The sequence below is a fragment of the Metopolophium dirhodum genome, chromosome 7, assembly GCF_019925205.1.
Source record: "Metopolophium dirhodum isolate CAU chromosome 7, ASM1992520v1, whole genome shotgun sequence".
Classification (NCBI taxonomy): domain Eukaryota; kingdom Metazoa; phylum Arthropoda; class Insecta; order Hemiptera; family Aphididae; genus Metopolophium; species Metopolophium dirhodum.
The window spans coordinates 32,975,139-32,996,207 of record NC_083566.1 but is presented as its reverse complement, the minus strand read 5'-3'; the positions used below and the strand labels follow the sequence as shown (position 1 = coordinate 32,996,207).

Sequence of the window (21,069 nt, the reverse complement as noted above, 5' to 3'; positions counted from 1 at the left end):
TTATAATATATTATTATATTGGATCGCGTTGAAATAATATCTGCGTACACAGACACACGTGTAGAGCTTACACGAAGTGTATAAACATCGGTGCGGAAAGATAATATTATTTGAATTGTGACGTAGCTGCATGGACCGTAAATCGCACGTGGATACAATGGGGGCATTTTATTATCTCCTCGGTATACGCCCTATTTTCGCGGATTTCGTAATAAAATAGTAATTAGTACCTATCTGTATATACATTCGCGCAGAACACCATTAAAAATGTTTTATCACAATGCGCTGCACGGCACGCTATCAATTATTATAATAGTATAACCACTGCAATACCTATGGCAATGATAACATGTATATGTTTTTAATCAGAACAATATTTGATTTATTGCGTACATAATTCTGAATGGGATTTAATACATTGCAATCGTAAAATTATGTTGTATTATAAAAGATTCAGAAATCACTCCAGACCCAAGCAAATAATAATAATAATAATATTATTATTCTGGAGTGATTTTTGAATGTTTTATAATACATCATGATTCCTAGATAGATCCAATCCAATCACATTATTTTTGAAAGTACTCCTGGCCGCGCCGCCACGAAATTGGTCATCGCGTAAATCTTTACGCGGTATAGTTAATAGAAACACGGCATTCTTTGGCTTTCGTGTGATAATAATATAAATTATCAAATACGTACCTATTATAGTAGACATGAGCGTTTTCGAAATTGTATAATCCGTTATCGACATATCATTATCATTATTATGAAGATTTACGGGTGTGCGTGTGCAGTTAGTTTTTTTTTTTTAAATTAGGCAGATTTACGCGTATGGGTGCACACCGGAGCGTATTACCGCTCGGGCGAAAGTCGTACGAAGGAACTGCAGATGCAATCAACTAAATTTCGGAAGATGTCGTGGATATAGATTATGAGAAAAAAAATTGTGCGAACATGTGCATGCGCGTGCGTGTAATGATTACTAGAAGACGCACCTCGGGGGGAGAAAAAGTCACGTTCCGGTGAAATTGCCGCCGCGTACGTACAGGTATAAAACGGGGCAAAATATCGAGTCGGTTGTGTCCGCCGAACTGGTGCAGTGCGTATTACGCATTATAATGTGGGACGAACGATAATCGTTTTTCCTGGCAGCGAGCGGATATAAAAAATGATTTAAAAAAAAAATGAAAAAGAACAGTTAATAATAACAAGAATTACATTATGTTGTGTTGCGAATTTTCAAAAATGACGGCTGAACGGCGTCATAATATTACCAGGACACGTTAATACATAGCAGCGGATTCGACTTTTTCACGTTTCAGACTTCGCTCAAACCGGGTCGTGGCTAAAACGGTATATACGTATGTATATAATATAGCGCAATAAATTAAAACCAGCTGTTATCTGTCCGGTATACTAACGATAACGCGATTCGAGAGATACAATATAATATCATTTCCGTTGTATATACATATATACCTGACCTTATATCGCACGGGGTCACATATAATATATATTATGTATAATATATGTGTGTGTACGATGGTTTGTGTAGTGGAGCGAACCAGCAATGCGCAACGGCGCCGTGGAAGCTGCAGTGCATCGACGATGGACGACGAGTGCCAAACATCGGTCGAATAATTGGCACGCGCGTATATACCACGACCGAGATTTGGTGGTCCCGGGGCGAGCGATAATCGAATGATAACATGATAATAATTGTATAACTATGTCATATACTGTCAGTTCCACCAAGACACGTGTACACGGCGTGCTCGATACGTTCACCCGCTTTCAGTGTATTTTACCTTTAGCCTGGAGCACTGGGTCGTCGTATATACATAGCCGCGCTGCGACGGACCTATATATATGGTGGGATCCTCTGTAATGATATATATATAGATCCTATAATAATATGGTCCTATGGGAATGATATCAAATATATTATATTATATTAGCGAACAGCGATCGCGGTAATATTATTATTACGCACGAGTATACCTTGGTACATAACATAATAATACCACGCGTATAGGAAACGCGCAGTCATACACGTGTGGTGCAAAATATGTTTGTCCGCCTGTCTGCAGTGGGCGCGCGCATGCAGCTACGAAACGGATAATGTACGTCATAATAATAATTATTATACGTCATGTATACAACGTGATACATATTTTATGCGCCAACACAATGCACTCGTTTCATTGTTTCAAAAATTTTTTTTTTTCATCAATAATTTGCAGGTGTCATCGCAAAACTGCGATATTATTTTTGAAAGAAATTCAATTTTATACTCTTATTGATTTTTAAGAATTTCAATTTTTTTTTTTTTACCACAACATAACATATTTTTAATATCATATTCAGCAGCAGAATATTTTACAGAGATTCCATTACAATACTCGAATTTCCAACGAGTGGTTAATTAATTATGATTTATAAGTACATATAAAGTATAATAGATGAACACGAGTAGATTGGTACCGTGCATAGTGTCGGTCCACTATATAATACTTCTCTCGTATAGATTTTACGTTAAGACTATAACAATCGCTCTTCGAATATTCGATTTTTATTCAACGAAATCACTGTAAAATATGACGTTTTGAATAACGATATGATATTAAAAATGTACACGGTCGAGTTACGTTGAAAAACTAATGACGGTGAAAAAGAAGTATTTTTTTTCAAAAATGTTGTTTTGCAATGGCCGTTGAATCGTGTAAAGATAATATTTTCAAAACAGCCGAGACCTCTCGTCGGCGTATAATATGAGCGTGGACACTTGAATGGATCACCCTGTGTGTCTTGGCCGTGTACAACACTGCAGCGGCACGCACAGTACGCCGTGTGCTGCAGCGGGGAGACCCTAAAAACCTTGACCGTGTCCGCGGGGAACTGGAACAGAGCGTTACGTTATTGCTGGAGGTGCACACGAATAATATATGTACAGTATACACGGACACGCTCACACGCGCATACGTGCGGTGGAGGTATATAATGAACGTGTGTGTGTGTGTGTGTGTGTGTGTGTGTGTGTGTGTGGTATATAATCGAATTAAATCTGGGTTAAGTGAACGTCGACGAGTGCGCGGTGTGCGCGGGGTTGGCGGCGGACAACCGCGCGGTTTGTGTACGAAATAACACAGTTACGTGTTCGGCGACGATTATTGGACGGACAGCGCGGCGGCGGCGGCGGCGGCGGCCGAGAAAGACAGAAGGAGAACGAATAATAATATTAATAGTACGGAAAAAAAAAAAAGCAACAGTAAATATTTTTCGCGTGCGCGTAAATATATAGAGAAAGCCCGTCGCAAAAACGTCTCGATGGGTGCGGGCACGCGCACTACCCCTGTGGCGCTTGCGACGACTTCAAACACGCGTTTCGAACGGAATGCAATTTTACAACGAAAGTGGTCTACGCGAGCGAGTGCTCTCGATTTTCTCGCGTTCGGTCGGAATCGACGAAATAAGTTGTCGACTCCGGCTCGGAGGGTAGTTTATCGATATTATAATATTATAGTATACTTTAAAGCAATGCGGGCAGTAAAATTACGAATTATCTGTACAGTGAAGACTGTATATTATACATTAAACGATCTTTTTTTTCGGAACTTTACGGGGGAGGGGTGGGCACCCGTCGACTACCCTTAATGAATGCGCGCATCTTTGTTTGCCAACAATTTTAGTATCTATTCAGTGCCGACATTTTCGCACTAAAATAACAATTATATTATATTCGGTTACCGTAAAAATTCAAAAATAATATATTACAATACCTATACCAATGTGTACGTCGCGTGCAGGATGTTCGTTCTGAAAAACGTCGCTAGTGTTTTTTTTTTTTTTTGTAAAATAAATAACTACAATAATAATTATATTATTATGCACAATGCACTCCGCTGCCACGCCGTTAATGAATAAAATAAAAAAAACCAAACTACTCCTACGCCACCGTCACTATACATAACCTAAGGTGTAACTCGAGGGGTTATTGAGGGGATGAAGTCCTGCCACAATTGTTTGAATCCCACTCAGATTTGTAGACTAAAATAAAATTAATATAAATTATGTACCTATATATGCACCTACAATATTTTCATTCTTGATGTACAATTTAAAAAAAAATTACCCTTATGTTTGATTTATAAACTTACACAAACAATATTCAATTTTAATATTGTTATAACTGTGTGGAGATGACTCTCGACTCTGTTTACATTATTCGACTCCAGCCCCGCATCCAACTTAAACGCTTAGTTATACGCAATACGCATGCATATTACGTATATCGTATTGCACCCGACCGACATATATACATATTATTATATACATTTACCCACGCGTCTTATGTGCGCCCATAAGACTTCCGATGAACACATATACATTAGTTAAGTGTAATTATTTATGCTGTGCGGTAAATCGTTGCGAATATCGCGAATTAAACCCGTCAAGATGGTGCACATAATAATATATAACACTATATTATACGCACTGCAGCAGGGCCGACCGGACGTCGCAGAAAAATGTAGACGCGGACACCATGTGTGAGTGTGGGGCGCCTCGCACGAGTCGGTCAAACAACACGTGGTCGACACATCATACATTATTACTACTTGGATTTGTTTTTTCGTCGTTTTATTCTCCCGAAATATTCTATACTCCGCAGCACTACAGGGCGTGTAAGTATAATAATTGTTGTGACTCGGTGCAGAGTCTTATCGGTTTCAGCAGACCACGTGTTATATATTATACACTTTGTATGCGTATATAATGTATTATATATTATATCATCGTAGGTATACGCTCGACGATAACGTACGATTTTTAAACTGCGGTGTACGCCTGCGGTGTCATAATATAATGGACAATCACAATATAATATACACGTCATGTGTGTGTTACAGAGATTTTTACAATGTCGCATTAAATTTACGTTTAAACAACACGTCAAATCTTCGCGATACACGCCCCTTGATGAACGTTTACGAGCTTTAGCATTTTGTATTTTATATTATAATAATATAAAACAAGAGTAGTGTTTTTTGTACGACATAACCTTGTAGTAACACGTACTCCAACCGCCTTTGTCGAGGATTTTTTTTCTCTCCCGATGTTGCTGGCTTATATAATGTCCTGTCCCGCCCTAATATTGCACCATTCACCTCGTCTCGTTTTTATCTCTTTTCCCCCTGTTTCACAAGCACATATAATAATAATAATATACATATTATATTGACGTAGACATAATATTGCAACTATATGAATTATCGAAAAATGTGTACCTCGATGTTTGCAATTTTTGACGAACATGTGTCTTCTTATCGATCGGTACAATTTTTTTCCAAGTATTATTTCAGTGGGTGTATGGAATGTGTACCAGCAAATATTGTCAGAGCTAATAATATTACTAACACGTGGATGAATCATCTCACTCGGACTTCGGAGCAATAGAAATACGCGTCACAAATCACAATACTACTATTATATTATTACGCGGAGGACACTGTTGATATATATAGTGAAAAGTGTGTACATTATCGTACGTATATATAGTTTTCAATCGAAGTATATATCTCAGTGGGTGTAATATTGTAACGTGCTCAAATATCTTTAAAAGCTTGACCAGTGGAGCACGAAATTTTCCAATAATATTACCAAGAAATATAACACGCCAACGGGTCGCTTGTGACTTATTGCGTCACCTATAAATACGTCTAACTGAAAATATTATTGAAGCTGACGTTGTAACGGGATGTGCGATTGGACATGAAATAGTTTTTTTCAAAAATACCAATATTCCCATATGATTTTCTGGTACGATTCCGGGGGTTAGGTACTTATACAGTTTCCAATAAAAGTATATAATATGTTTCGATGTGACAAATATAGACAAAACCCGAGGTACATATTGCGGTGTTGTTCTGGAAGGCTGTTATAATTTTTTTTATTCTACATATTCCCGTACTCGCATTGGTCTAAACTAGAGGTTTCCAAACTTTTTACGGTACGACCAATTTTTGGAAATTTCGGAAATCTTTGCGACCCATATGTCACAACATATACCGATGGCCGTTTTTTTTTTTGTTTCATCGATGTTCGCTATCTTTGTGAGAACGGCAGATCGTTGTGGTGACACATTGACATGTCACTGGTACACTCGTAATCGCGTTCGCGAACAATAATAAAACAATTCAATAGTCACATGGGAACTAAACTGCATGTATACCAAAGTATAGATTCTATAATAATTTGCTACAATAAATTATTGTATATTATATATAAGATCGCGACAACATATTTTGCGCTTTGAGCGTCCGACAGATTACCCAAAAACGGTTAAGGACGATAAATCGTATAGATTATAATATAATTAATATTAACATAATATTATGTATAAAATACATCGTAGTTTTGTTTCGAACGTGTGATCAGTGTGATCAAGAGACAGTGCGTGTCTACTCTGTACTAAGCAATACTATTATAGTGCCTTGTTAATAAATAAGCATAATATATTAGATGCTATATAATATAATATTTTGTTCGGTGTATATAAAAACCCGGTTATTAGAATTTAATAATATACATTTTTAGTGATTATTTTTTAAGCATACTTTTAGCAATTTCGCACATGTATTTTTGAGAATATTTCGTGGTAATTTTTTAGTGCGTTGACGACTTAAACGTCATAGACCCTTTTTATAATATTGTAATTTAGGCCGCGGTAACGATTCCATACAGGATAGGCATATAACGTTATATTGACTCAATCGGTACGTTGGCATGGGAACATTTGGTATAAAAAAAAAAAAAAATGGTGAACCAAAGCCGGTATATACCCGGTGTACGGTTATATATTTATATGATAATTACACGCAGCTCGAGACGGGGTTCGTAAATTTTCCGTACCGCGTGTGGTGCATATCACGATCGACCACGTTGGCGGACAGCTCACGCGAAACCGTCACTCGATGTGCCGGCCGCCATCGCCGCAGCACATAATATTATATTAGGGGATGATTATTGTGTTCATATAATAACGCGAGCGACGACAAAAACGTGGTCGAAAACGAGTGTGTTTTCGTGTGCGTGCGGGTTGCCCCGAAACCATAAGTCGTCGTGTTATAAATAAATACGTAATATATGTCATATTATTATTACTATACTATTTACCTACGCGTGTCGTACATACTGCGGATAGTCGACATCCCCCCACGCGGGAGAAATTAAAAATCAATAATACGAATAATAATGAACCAGAGCCTGTAACAATATAAAATAATAATAATATACTCGAGTATATAGGTACACTATAGAGTCGTGCAAATCTCGACGGGGAGAGTAGCGTGTGTGTTAGTTTTCTTTAGTTTTTTTTTTTTTTATTATATTTTTATTTTTATTTGAGCTGCGAGTGAATCGATCTGTTCGCTATAATATTTTTGAAGATATTTACACACACAGGGTTGTTGCAACAGCTGCTGGACGTCAATTTCGTAGAATGTGTTATGCGTTTAGTAAGACCGGAACAACAACGCTGCACATATTATGGCCATCATGTGCGCGTCTCGTAGGTTAGTCTGAGCGACCACCACCACTGTATGTGCAGTATTTTTTTTAACGTCAATTCTTCGATCGTCGACGAACGGGGAAAACAATCGTCACGGCCGTACGATACACACGATGTAATGTTAACCTACAAAAACAAGTGGCGCGTCTTGTGCGATTCCCGCGGACCGACCACCGGATATCCACGCCGCGCACAAGTCGCACACAACTCGCGTACATAAATAAATTGCTGCGTGATGTGCATTATTATAGTATATTATAAATTATAATACGATATAATACGACTGCGATAATTGCGGGTCTGGGCGCGCGAGGATTATCGGTCGGAGGCTTCCCGCGGTGGACGTACGACTCGTCGTTACGTATCATAGATATAATAACATAATCGCAATTGAGATTTTCAGTATATAATATAATAGCGTACGCCGAGACTATATTATATATGCGATTCGTGACGGACAACACGACATTAGACTTCCGCGTGCGAGAGTATCGGAGGTAGGTGTATACCCATTATTATATAGCGGTAGATATTATAGGTACCTGAGATTTAAGTATTATATTTTATAGGTACACCACAATCGATGACTTCGGATGATTGTGCAAGACAATCGATTCGCGATTTTCCGCGAGTGCCTATTATACTCCCGCGATAAATATGACGTATTGGTATAGCTGGTACTCGTGATAAACACCAGCTGAAAGAGTCATTAGTCATTACAATAATATTATAATACATATGTGGTGCCGATGTCCACCGTAGCCGGCTACTTATAATCGATGCACCAAGTCGCGTTGGGTTACACACGTCTGTGCAAAATGAAATATTTATCAGTGCGAACGTCATTGAACATCGTCGCGGACCGAATGCTGCACCAGTGTTTGGCATGAATACAATCTTGATTAAATTCAACTAATTAGGCGCCTATTAAATATTATAATGTTGTAGTACGCGCGTGTCTCAACGTACAAATAATACCCACTCATTTTGATAATACAACTTATAACGCGATTACCGTACCATTTGAATGAACCTGGAAAAATGCTCTGTCGATAAGGGTGATTTATGTATGGAAATGCGGTGCATGTAGTAAATTATAGCAATTAGTTTATTAACACTCGGCAAACCTCAAGGTAAAGTTAATTACGAAACAATAGCGATTCGTTTATTTTTTTTTCAAGTATTAATTTTAACTCGAATATGCAAGAACAAATTATTTCCCCAGTAGAAAGCGTTTTTATATTCAATTATATTCAATTATTATTAATAATACAATAAACGTCATGCATAATAATATTTATAAATTGTAATGTACCTACATATACTATACATATATTATATTATATTATTTACCGTTGTCAGATTCACTAACACGTCAAAATGCTGCAGGGTCAAGTTAACATAATGTGACAATTCGTTTATTATATTATATAGACACAAAGTCTCTTAGTCGGTTCTCCTTCTCGAATGACGATGGAAATTTTATTTAAAAGAAAATCAATAAATGCCTATAATAAATTACGATTTATCTAGTAAACCGCATATAATACCTAGGTATAGGTACCCAACATATTTCATATGTGTGCGCCTGCATTGATATTATGATAAACTGTAGTAATATACACAAACGTATTAGACAAATATTTTGATTTCAATGCTTCTTCGTATTCGAAGGACAAAAATAATAACATTTAAAAATGTTTTTAGTCACGAATTCATTAAGTTTGCGAACCCGTATACTCGTTTTGACGTATATAATAAGAATTTTATGAAGTAAATCGCGAATTTATCTGACGTTTTCAAAAATATACGACAAAAAAAAATTAAATTTACAATATGTTTTGAATAAATTATTGTCATTTCAATATTATTTATAATAAATAAGCAATGCAAAAAAAATTATTGAAATAAGCAAAATAATACTTATGTAAAATCTCTAATCGTTTTATACACAATACACACACAACACACACATGCATACGCGTACATATTATATTTGTTTGGAGTAGATCATAATATCATTTATATCATATTATGATTTAATATTATTAAAGTACCTATATATGAATGTATTAAATGTGCGACTTCTTTTCGACACTTTCCAATGAAATAATGACGAGATGTGCGTCCCCTCGGGGGTTTTGCGGCTTTGCGCCGCATCTATATCTATATTAAGCACGTCAGTTGTGACGTTTTAATAGTATATATTTAAAGAAAAAAACTCAGATAATAACTGAGTAATTTTAGGTTAATCGTAATATAAGAAGAAGACATGCCATGAGTAGATTGTTAAGTAGGTACTTATTATGCATCTACATAAATGTGTATATTATGTTTGGCATAATTGAAATATACAAAAAATATAATATTTAAACCAGAACCTGAGGTTGTTTAAAAAATATAATAATTGGCACTGTTCAGTAAAATACTAAACCTAAATGATATTTGGTATACATAGATTATGGGTCGATCAATATCCGATAGTTCATATTATACCTAAAACCTAATACACGTAAATCCATCGACGTTTGTAACTATATCTTTATAACTGTTGTATACACCGAGTAAATAATTTTTCAAACATTATAATATGGTTTTCGTGTTTGACGGTATAAGAACAAAAATAAGTAATAATATATAGTGTTATGTATCGGGGTTACGACGACTACGTATATTATATAATATACACAAACGTTAATGAAACTTAAATCTATACGTGGACATAATATGTGTCCTGAAATTTAGACGATTAGGCCAAGTCGTGAATTCGATCATCAAAGTTAAATCAAACGATATAATTGAAACGGGATAAATTTGTTTGAAAAGTAATAATATCTATTGCGTTGGTATGCATATAGCGGATTTGTATTGTATACGCGTATTAATCATAAGAAGTTCTAGTAAGGCGCATATCCAATAGTAGGTACTTATATTATAATAGTGCATTGACGGTGCATTTGCTTCATATACTTAACTACCCATACTGCATAAATTGCGTAAGTATTTCAAAGTTATTCGCGTATTTGTGATACGTGATAATAATATAATATGGGACATGGGTACTATTATATATATATATTATAATTAAATTCACAAATCTTTATTTAATTAGTCTTTACATTGAAACCTTCGAAACTGAACAAAACGTTTGTACATCATAAACGTATAGTACGAATAGGACTATATATAGGAGTATTATTTTAAAAATATAATACCATCTAGAGGATTCTATACTGTATCGTCACGGTTGAAGATAAACCCGACTAGTGTTGACGACCGAACTAATAATTATTATAAATTGCAATAAAACTTTGTGGCCGTCAGCGTCTTCCGCGGCCTGTCGATCCACGTGACACATTCAAAACGGTTAGCCATCATTATTGGACATACACAATTAATAGTATCGTACAACATTCGCTTACAACGAAAATCCCATTTGCATTGCTATGATGACGAAGTTAATAATTTTACACAAAGTATAATATTTTTCGTTAATGCGATCGGCGTCCTACATAGGCAATATGAACGGATATGAAACCGTCCAATGTTTACACTTCTTCTACATGCTCATAATAAAATGTAGGTGCTCGCATGACCGAAAATTATGAACATTTAGTGAGTGTGTAATGTATATATCATAGACCTATAAATAAATTGACAGTGTAAAATATAGCAAACAACTTGAGGCCATCTACAGAGAGAGAGAGAGAGAGAGAAAGAAAGAAGTTCAACGACATTTTTATAAAAATATAGCCGTATACTTTAGGTATGCACAGGTATATCTCTTATTCTAACAATTTTTATTCTTAGCTCTTAAAAATACTAGAGATTTTGATTTAAAACGTATTTGAAGTTTGAAGTTTCACCTAAAGGCTAATGTCACCAAACATATAGGCATACATTATACTTTTCCAAATATATTGATTTATGGGAGTACCTATATTGAAAACGATCGATATTGATGTACGCATATTTGTACCTATAATAATATAATCTATATCCTTATTTTTAAATTTAGTTTTTTATGCATCACATAATATTTTTATGTTACATGATTTTAAAAAAACTGCCGAGCCCTTGAACTTTGACACAGTAGCCTTTCGGTGGGCCACACTAAAATGCCAACGTGTTTATGTGTATATAAATTGATGTATTATATACAGTGCACGTGTATTATGTATACTGTACCTATACACTATACAGTATACTCCCTACATTATAATAATGCAATATCATAATAAATGTCTTTGCAAATAAATATGTACAAAATGTTCCGTATAATGTGTCAGTGTGCGGTCGAGTGCTTAATATTCTATGGTGATGTGGATGGTGCTGTGGTAAGATGATATGGTAGCCGTTATGTGTTTATAATATTTACCTAGTTGCCCTTCCCCGCCATCGGAGAGAAACCAAAATAACTCCCCCCCCCGTTCGCGCCTTTTGGTCTTAGTGGTGTAGTGCTACCTACCTCATTATAGTGTATACTTTATGTGGAAGAGTCTTTGAAAAAATAAAACCGTATAGGTATATAATATAGTAGAGGCGTGTTTGGACGTCGTACACCAAACAGCATAATCGAACGGGCACGCCTATAATATAGTGCCATTTTAAGTGCGGTATATATTATAATATATGATATACCGCCACACCGGTACTATATATAGTGGTATAATAATGCAGGTTATAGTTGTTGCTGTTTATGACTGCTCTGAGGACGTATCCGTTCTATTCGTATAATATTATTCCAATCTCAATGCAAAAAGTCGTTGATCGTAACAACCGTCGAAAAGTTCATGTTTTGGAAATCTAATAATATTGTTGTCCTTAAAATGAGAATTCAATGAATGTTCGACGGTTAAATTCACAATTTTTTTACTTTATTTTAATTGGCTTCCAAAAAGTTGTAGGATTTTATCCGACCATATTTGAAATTCCTGGTTCCAACTTTTAGATTAAGTGTATAACTACGTGAAAAGCAGATTTCATCTTTTTATTTAATTTTTACGAGTTTTCCGCACCCAACCTACCCATTATAATGTATAGTGTGATACTATATATATGATAAATGATAATTAATGAGACTTTTTTTCCGTTCGTCGGGGAAACATGAATCAATTTCGTACAATTGTTGTAATGTATAAAATAAGTAGATACCTGTAGGTAACTTATACATTTGATAAATTATAATATTCCTATAGAAACCCCGTTATGTAATTTAGTAAGTCATCCTTGAGACGTTACGATATTGTCGAATAGTTATACAATAATACAATATAATAGATAGTAATATTATATACTATAATATCTGAATGTGGCAGTACAGTACGTATATTATAATATTTCCTGGAAAATGAACTATATTCCCTGTATTGTTATGCTCACTGTACCAGGGTGTCAGATACATCGTATTTAATTACCACTTTGGATGCCAATTGAACTTTAAATATTATCTCCAGCGTGTAAGCAAAATATATTATTTATTATTTAATCAGACCGTACAGATGTATGATAATGGTGTAGGTATGTATAATATACGTGGTACATAACACACATTTTACATTTATATATTTGTATTTTGTATGTATAACAAGTAAAAACTAAAAACCTGTCTAGACGACTTAAATGTAAAAACCTTGTTTATTGTTATTCCTTAAAGGCCTGGGCAAATTGATTAAATATATGATACACTGCCTTGGCAACATTACCTGCGGCTCGTGGGTGGGGATGTGATACTGTTTCTAACATTTCACACCGTAATCAATTTATATTATTTATTATAGGTGCATAGTGTATTACCTATTATAATATGTATATACTTGATTACGACCAGCACGTACGGTTAAGGTGTCGACGAAGGGTAATTATTTCTTAGACGCGCGCGAGTCACAGCTCTTTAGTGACGTTGATTTTAATTGAAAGAATGTTATCGCTCGTACGTACATATAGTAATGTACAAATATGTTATTAAGTGTACGAGGAAATGGTTATTTTTTATTGTGCGGGTGTGTGTGTAGTTGGTAACGAAATGAGTATATATCGGACACGTGAAAATAAATTCCATTCGGATGTAACCATAATACATTTTATATTCGCGTCATCATCCCACGGGTTTTATTTTAACACCCGATATGCAGAAAAAACGATAAAAAGGAAAATATTGTAATGATCTTTATATTTTTTTTTTTTGTGTGAACATCGATAAAGTGGACTACGAGTTTATTCGGACATTTTTTTTTCCAAATAATATCAATTTTTAGTACATACAACGTTCAATTTTGATTAAAAAATCTAATAATAAATATAGATGTAAAATTTTTATATGACGGAGCTAATAATAATATATAATCGACTAAGGATAAAGTGTGCACATTTTGTCAGTATGCATTTCACGTTGGAAAAATTAAAAGTATAGGTATTCTGTGTGACCTATATCATCATGGCCGACAGGTGTTCGTTTCGCGGACAACTTTACCCAATTCGCCGTAGAAATATAGACGGCTATATTATTATATTATACTATTGAACTATTCACAGCAGCTACAGTGATTGGGGATTTATAGTAGTAATAATGAAAATATTAATAATAGTGTTTAAAATAATATTTTATAGTAGTAATAAACGATATTTGTAAAACATTTATATTCATTATTCAATATCCATCTCTACAGTAATGATTTAAAGATACCTAACAAACTTTATACAATTTATTTTAAACATTGGAACCTTTTTTATACTCAAGTAGCTGTTATTATTTTTGGTAATTTTAGATTTTCAGTTCTCGTGTTATATTTATGAACGTCTGATAATTGGATTGTATTGTAACGTCTGATTTTGTTTAATTATATGCTACATTATGTAGGTAATATAATATTTATATTTTTGTAGCACAGTGTTTATTGTTCAACAGTTAATTTTCTATTTTCGGAGTATAATTTATTGTTTGCTCGGGAAATATATTCTAATTTCAGTGTAATTTGGTCGTCATGACCTGCCCGGTCAGAAGTCACAGAAATGCTAATGACTTACACCCCTGCGACGGATAAAATATTATCCAAACAGAGAAATATCAATGTCCTCCAACGACAAAAAAAATTGTAACAACCACAATATTGCGTATAGCGCCGGTGTAGTCTGGTGTCGGGTATTGCGCGTGCGCGCGTGTGTGTGTGTTGGTGTGCCCAGTGGTGACAAAACACGTATTATACATTACGTGCATTGTACGGGATACGATAACAATGAGACTGGACGTCTGGACCGGACGAGACAGAAATACGGGGGAGAGAGCGCTGGAGATTAAGACAACAAAAACGCAAGCATAATAATAATATACGAATATTGTGTAGGTAATTAATATAATACAATGCGTCTACGAATAATATAACAATCAGGCCATTTCGCATGTACGCTTTACCGGCTCATATATTATATTATATTATTATATCCGAATAACGATGATGGTTGTAGTATATGTGACGGTCGTCGAAACATAATACGCCAGCGAATCGCGGCGGGATGCAGCCGAGACGCGAAAATCTGTATATATAAAGATCCGGATTTGAGAAAACATCGCGATCGGCACCGGTAATAATAATAATAATAATAATAAAATATGCATAAAACTTGTGTAACGGAAATGTTTTCTCGTTTTATAATATACAGCAGGTATAAGTATTGTATGCGGATGATGTGTATTGTAATGAAAACGGTGGATAGAAGAATGTTTGTTTATGTGCATCGTATTATATGTGTTGTTATTATTATTACTATAGTATATACATATATATATATATAAAATCATAAAGAGATATAGTGAGAGGGGGGGGGGGGGGGTGAGAGAGAGACACGGCAACCGGTTTTCGGAAACACAGAGTAGGTACACCTATGTAACGAGTGTAGTGTATATAGCTACCCAAGACATTTATATGATATTATGTGTAGGTATAATGTGCCGTCCACGTGATATACACTTTCTACGCGCTGCGCACCCGGACAAGGTATTTTCGAATTTCCTATCCGTCCGGCGCAGACGATAACTGAGAAGTCGCGGATGAACGCCGGAGTACGTACGCGGGCCATTGTCAAATGTTTGACAACGGTCAGAAAAATTATTTGTCAAATGGTTTTCGCTAGTGTCGGATATTATATCGAATATCTTACCTTTTCGTACGCGGTGTGTACCGTGTGCAAAAAAAAAAAATAAACCGACACTGCGGACTCCGACTAGCATTGAATAAAAGACGACCCATGTACAAATTAAATTTGCTGTTCTTTTCAAAAAGAGAAAATCGAATTCGACGAACCCATCGCCGTTTGTAAGACGTATATCATACCTATATGTTAACTTGGTAACAGACACTATACCCTTCGGACGCCGTGACCGTACGCACAGTTTATTATTACAAGACTCGAAGAAAACACCCGCGGCGTCCGGCGGAATACTAAAAATTTAACTGCGATCAAACATTTTACGATGCCGGAATTAATTATTATTTAGGTATACCGTTTAATATATTCCAAAACGTTCGCATATTTATGTTAATCGCGATATATTATAAACGATAATGTAATTCGTTTGATCTATTGCCAGCAAGTTCGTTATTAATTTCTACTATGATAATACACAGGTAGGTATATGGTACGGGTGAGAAACAAAATCGTGGAATTGTTTCAATCATATTATTATCGTAGGTATCTACCCACTTATGTCATGTGCATAGATATAAACTGTAAGGACTAAAAAACGTATGTTTTAAAACGTATAGCCTCTCCTTCGTTAGAAAATCACCCCCTCACTCGGAGTACAGTATTTGTATTTACATGCCTACTCAATACTTGTCAAGGACACTGGGGCGATTGAAAAAAAAAATTAAAACCGTCCTGTCGGAAAAAAAAAAGTACGTCTGGTCACCAATGTCACCATGATAATATTATATTATACGAACAACTAACGACTGTAAGCGGTGTTGCCGTGTCGGTGCGGGCGGTGACTGGACGGGCTCGTTTTCTCGAGACGGGTTGCTTCGAAGTGCGTAATAATAATAATAATATGTGCTGTGTGTAGTGTGTACACGTGGTAGCCGCCGATCGAACAAAACAGATTTGACAAAACAGAGTATAATAATAATATTATACCGAATGTTGGCAGACGGTCACAATATATTACGCACGGCTGAAGAGTTATTTTAGAACGGTGCACTTTAAAATAACGCGTGTACCGCGGCTGGTCTTTGGGTTCCATCGCTGGAGTGGAGACCGGTCGCGCCGGAAAGGGATATAATATTAATATCATATATATATTATATGATATACATATAAATACGCGTACAGACGTACTACAATATATGTATTATGTAATACGTGTGTGTGTGTGTGTCGCTTTATTTGTTCTTGCTGCCGCATCGAGAAGTCTGCAGAAATGTGTATATAGACAGAAATCCGGGCTGTGAACGACATCCTTCTCAAGTAGGTATAGGATATTATTATTATTATTATTATTATTATTATTATTACTGCAGTTTCGTGCGATGAATTTGTTTCGGAACGGCGCTCTCTTGCGCCACATAAATACTAATGCATAATAATGTATTAATGTATTATATATATACCATGTACGTGCGTATTATCAAATGCCTGTTTGCACGTCGTCTTATACTGCAGCAGGGTCCTGTGTATAGGATCGATAAGTTATAATATGATATATATTGCGTATTTATTGTACGTCCTATATGTGTCCTACTGTATCACATCTACACTCGAGTGGCGTTATTTCTGTTATTGTTTTCTTAAGATTATACGAGTGAAAAATATGCCGTTTTGTCGTCAGCCTTCCTCCACACCGCCACAAATGACGCTACTTCCTACACTCGTAAAAATGTCGGTATTGTGTATATAACAGCCGAGGTTATATATTATACTATGTTATACTTTTATTGTTATTATAGTTAGGTACATACGACATATTATTTGCTGATATATACAGGTGTACAGGGCCTGTCCGACGGCGTAAACCTATATATAAAATATACTATATAATATGTATTATGTACGTATATATTGACGATACTTATGAAATCCACCCTCTAGGTGACAGCTTGCTCCTCGGCGAATAAGAATATGCCGTCATATACACACACAATCACACGACACATAGCAACCAACGGCGGCAAACGGATTGTTGTGCGCGCGTTTGTATTATTATTATATTATTATTATTATTATTTAGGTACAGGTAGGTTGGTTGCGCGTATAATACAGTCGATCGATTGTTGTCCACGCGCGGCTAACTAAAGGTCCCTCGTACATATTATTATTATTGTTATACCTTTAGTCTATGCATAATATGCAACTTGGGGTCGATTTTTGTATTAACATATGTCAGTAGGCTCGTAAATAATATCCGCTCAGTTTGTTTATATAGGTATAGCATGATGTACCGTGTGCGACGCATTATGGAAATGCGGTAAAATCGTAAAAAATATAGCCAGGCATTGTATGCAAAACGCTAATGCACGCGTATAGAAACTCACCTGGAGCGCTTTATTGTTCGTTCGAAAAAAAAAAAATATATATTTATTACATACGTTTTTAATGGAAAAAACTCGAATTTTTCGAAAAAAGACTTATTGGCTATTCTCTCCGGCACTACCGCGGTGGTTGGTAGGAGTGTGGAGGGGTCTGTGGTTCAGATGGCGGCGAGGTAGTCAGTGTTGGCGCCACGGCAAACTGTGTTACCCGACAGCTGACATATCGCAAGAAGTCCGCAATGCGTGAATTTCCGCGTCGATTTCCGCGCGTGTCGTCCAGCGATCTCTCGTCGTCCGCTCCTCGACTACCGCAGCGGTATTCGCCGGCACGTGTGCCTCTTGTACGCATTCGCAAACCGCCGCCTATATATATAGGTACATAAGCTACGACCATGTCGTTTGCAAAATGCAACTATATAGGTACGTACCGTAGACACTACATAAACACATTAGGCCGATTACGGGATTTTTTATAACTACAGACCATCGCTGGGACGAGGATTATACCACGCGCACTAACACAACTCACAATATATTATATTATATCAAGGCGCGCTGCGTTGTAATTAATATTCCGAGCGCAGCGCCACGATATAATTAAAGTCGACGAATTCGCGTGCGAACCGAATAGCCACCAGGGCTGGGTGTCACGCGATTTGCTGATCCGCTGTGGGGGAGAAAATGGCCTTTTGCCCTTTAGTCTTTACGTCCGATGCCGCAGACTTGGCGTTAAAAAAAAAAAAAAAAATCGTTGAAAACATTAAACTTTATATTATAACCGATATTATTTTATTATGCGTATAACGCCCGGTATTCAACGAATAATAAATAATAATATTTATCGTAAGCATCAGCGAGTAATAGAGCAAACGAGATATTATAATGTTTTACGTATAAATTATACATTAAAATGTGTTTCAATTAGGTAAGTACATTACGAGTCACGGAATACGAAATTTTAAAATGTATACCTATATAAAAAAAATGCACGTGTGACAAAAAAAGTCGATATAATCCGTTGATCTTATTAGAATTTAGAATATGACAGTTTGCCGGTGAAACTAAAATTTTTGATCGTCCAAAACAATGTTCAAAATATATATTTTTATGGCAACCGCGTAAACCGTTTTTCACATATTATTATTAAAAATCGAGTGATTGGAACACACAAGTGAAACCGGGTAATCTGCACCACTGCACATCCATTCAAATATAATCAATTCAAAAGTTAATTTCCAATTTTACACAAACGAAAATTACAAAACAATACGTTTTAGATATTATGTCCCTATAATTAAACAAATGCATGACGTGCATGTATGTAAAAAAAAAAAATTGACAATAATAATTATATATTATGTACGTGAAAAGAGTTGGAATTTTATTCGCGAAAAAAATAATATTAGTCCAGCGACAGTTTAATATCCAAAACGAGTATAATAAATTACGACAAACTCGAAAACGACGTGCCTACATAAACACGGTTAATAAGTACACATAATAAGTATTCGTATTACAAATACCTATACAATACTACGTTGCGTGGAACCTCGGTGAACGATATTTTCGAAAAACTATTACAACAGGTTTAACTTACCGACGACGTATACTGCTGGGTTCGTTTCTAGCACATGAAAAAAAAAAAAAACCACAGAAATTGAAAGAAAAATATGACGATAAAAAATTTCGCACCGATCCGCGCGATCGGGACGACACTTGCACAAGAACCGAAAATACTACTATTGATACCGTTGGGTTTTATTATTGAAATATTTTTAAGTCGTATTATTATTATTATTATTTTATTGGCGCTGCGACACTCGATGGTCGACGGGTCTCTCCGATGGCGACGCACTACGACTGACGACGGTGTCGTGTGTGAGAGCTGCAGACGAGACGCGCGCGGTCGTTCCGTGACGGTGTGTCGGCGACTGTCGAGTGTCTGCCGTCTGCGGCACTTGGGCACTCGGCGGCGGCGGCGGCGGAGAACGAGGACGCCGGCCATGTGTTGAATATACGGTTCCGCCGCCGCCGTCGCGGTCGTCCTCGGGCTGCGCCGATCGCGCTGCAGTTGCTCCTCTCCGGCCGCCGCACCACCCTTTGACGATGATGCACCGGCCGTAAAATAATAATATTATATAATAATAATAGTAACAATGTTATATGTACCAGTAGCGTGTAACACCCTGCCCCTCTCCTCCCCCCCTCCCCTCCGGCGCATCGATGTTCAACCCTTTGGCCAGTACAACAGTCGCACCTCAAACATTATAATATTATAATAATATATATGTTAGAATTTACGGCGTCGTATAGGTATATTATAACACCTGCGTACCTAGGTATTATTATTTATCGTTATGATATTGTCTGGTCCTGACCAGCGGTTATCACACCTCGCACGCTATACATAGGCATGGTAGTATATGGTGTCGTATCTAGAAATCCGGTATAATGACGCTGCCGCATTAGTTTGATAAGCTATACCATTATATTGTATGCACTTCTCCCCTGCACCAAAAGAATATTAATGAACATTCATGTTATATAATATTAATGTTTAGCGTCCAGTATTATACATTATGGTTTTTTGGATGGATTTTCGAGACAGTTTTATACGGTATGTACCTGGTGATTACAATTATTTATATTGTAATGCGATAGAGCGAGACAGTGAGAACATGATAATTAGAGTTACGATGTCGATGAACTAGAAAAGTAAAACACACACAAAAATGCCATAAAAAATTTTATTTATTTATTATTTATTATTTAAAAATAATAATTTTTATGAGCTATGGGTGTGATAATGGGTGTCAGAATAAATTAAAATAAGAATTGTAATATTAATAGACAATAGTATATACATTTAAATTTTAAGAACTACATAAAATTATTAAAATGAGTATCATCGAATGTGTGAAAAAGCACTTGTTTTATAAAATATGTATAATAGGCAAACGATTGCGATAAATTTAA

The 21,069-nt window shown here is 35.9% G+C and overlaps 1 protein-coding gene across 2 annotated transcripts in view; it reads right to left on the bottom strand.

Moving 5' to 3' along the window:
• Nucleotides 1–20,049, bottom strand: part of LOC132948418 (beta-1,4-glucuronyltransferase 1) — a 74,385-nt gene extending 54,336 nt beyond the window's left edge. For both annotated transcript variants that reach the window (XM_061018858.1, XM_061018859.1), the window contains exon 1: nt 19,691–20,049. The gene's annotated coding sequence lies outside the window, so the exon portion shown is untranslated. The remainder of the gene's footprint in view (nt 1–19,690) is intronic.
• Nucleotides 20,050–21,069: the final 1,020 nt, after the last annotated feature.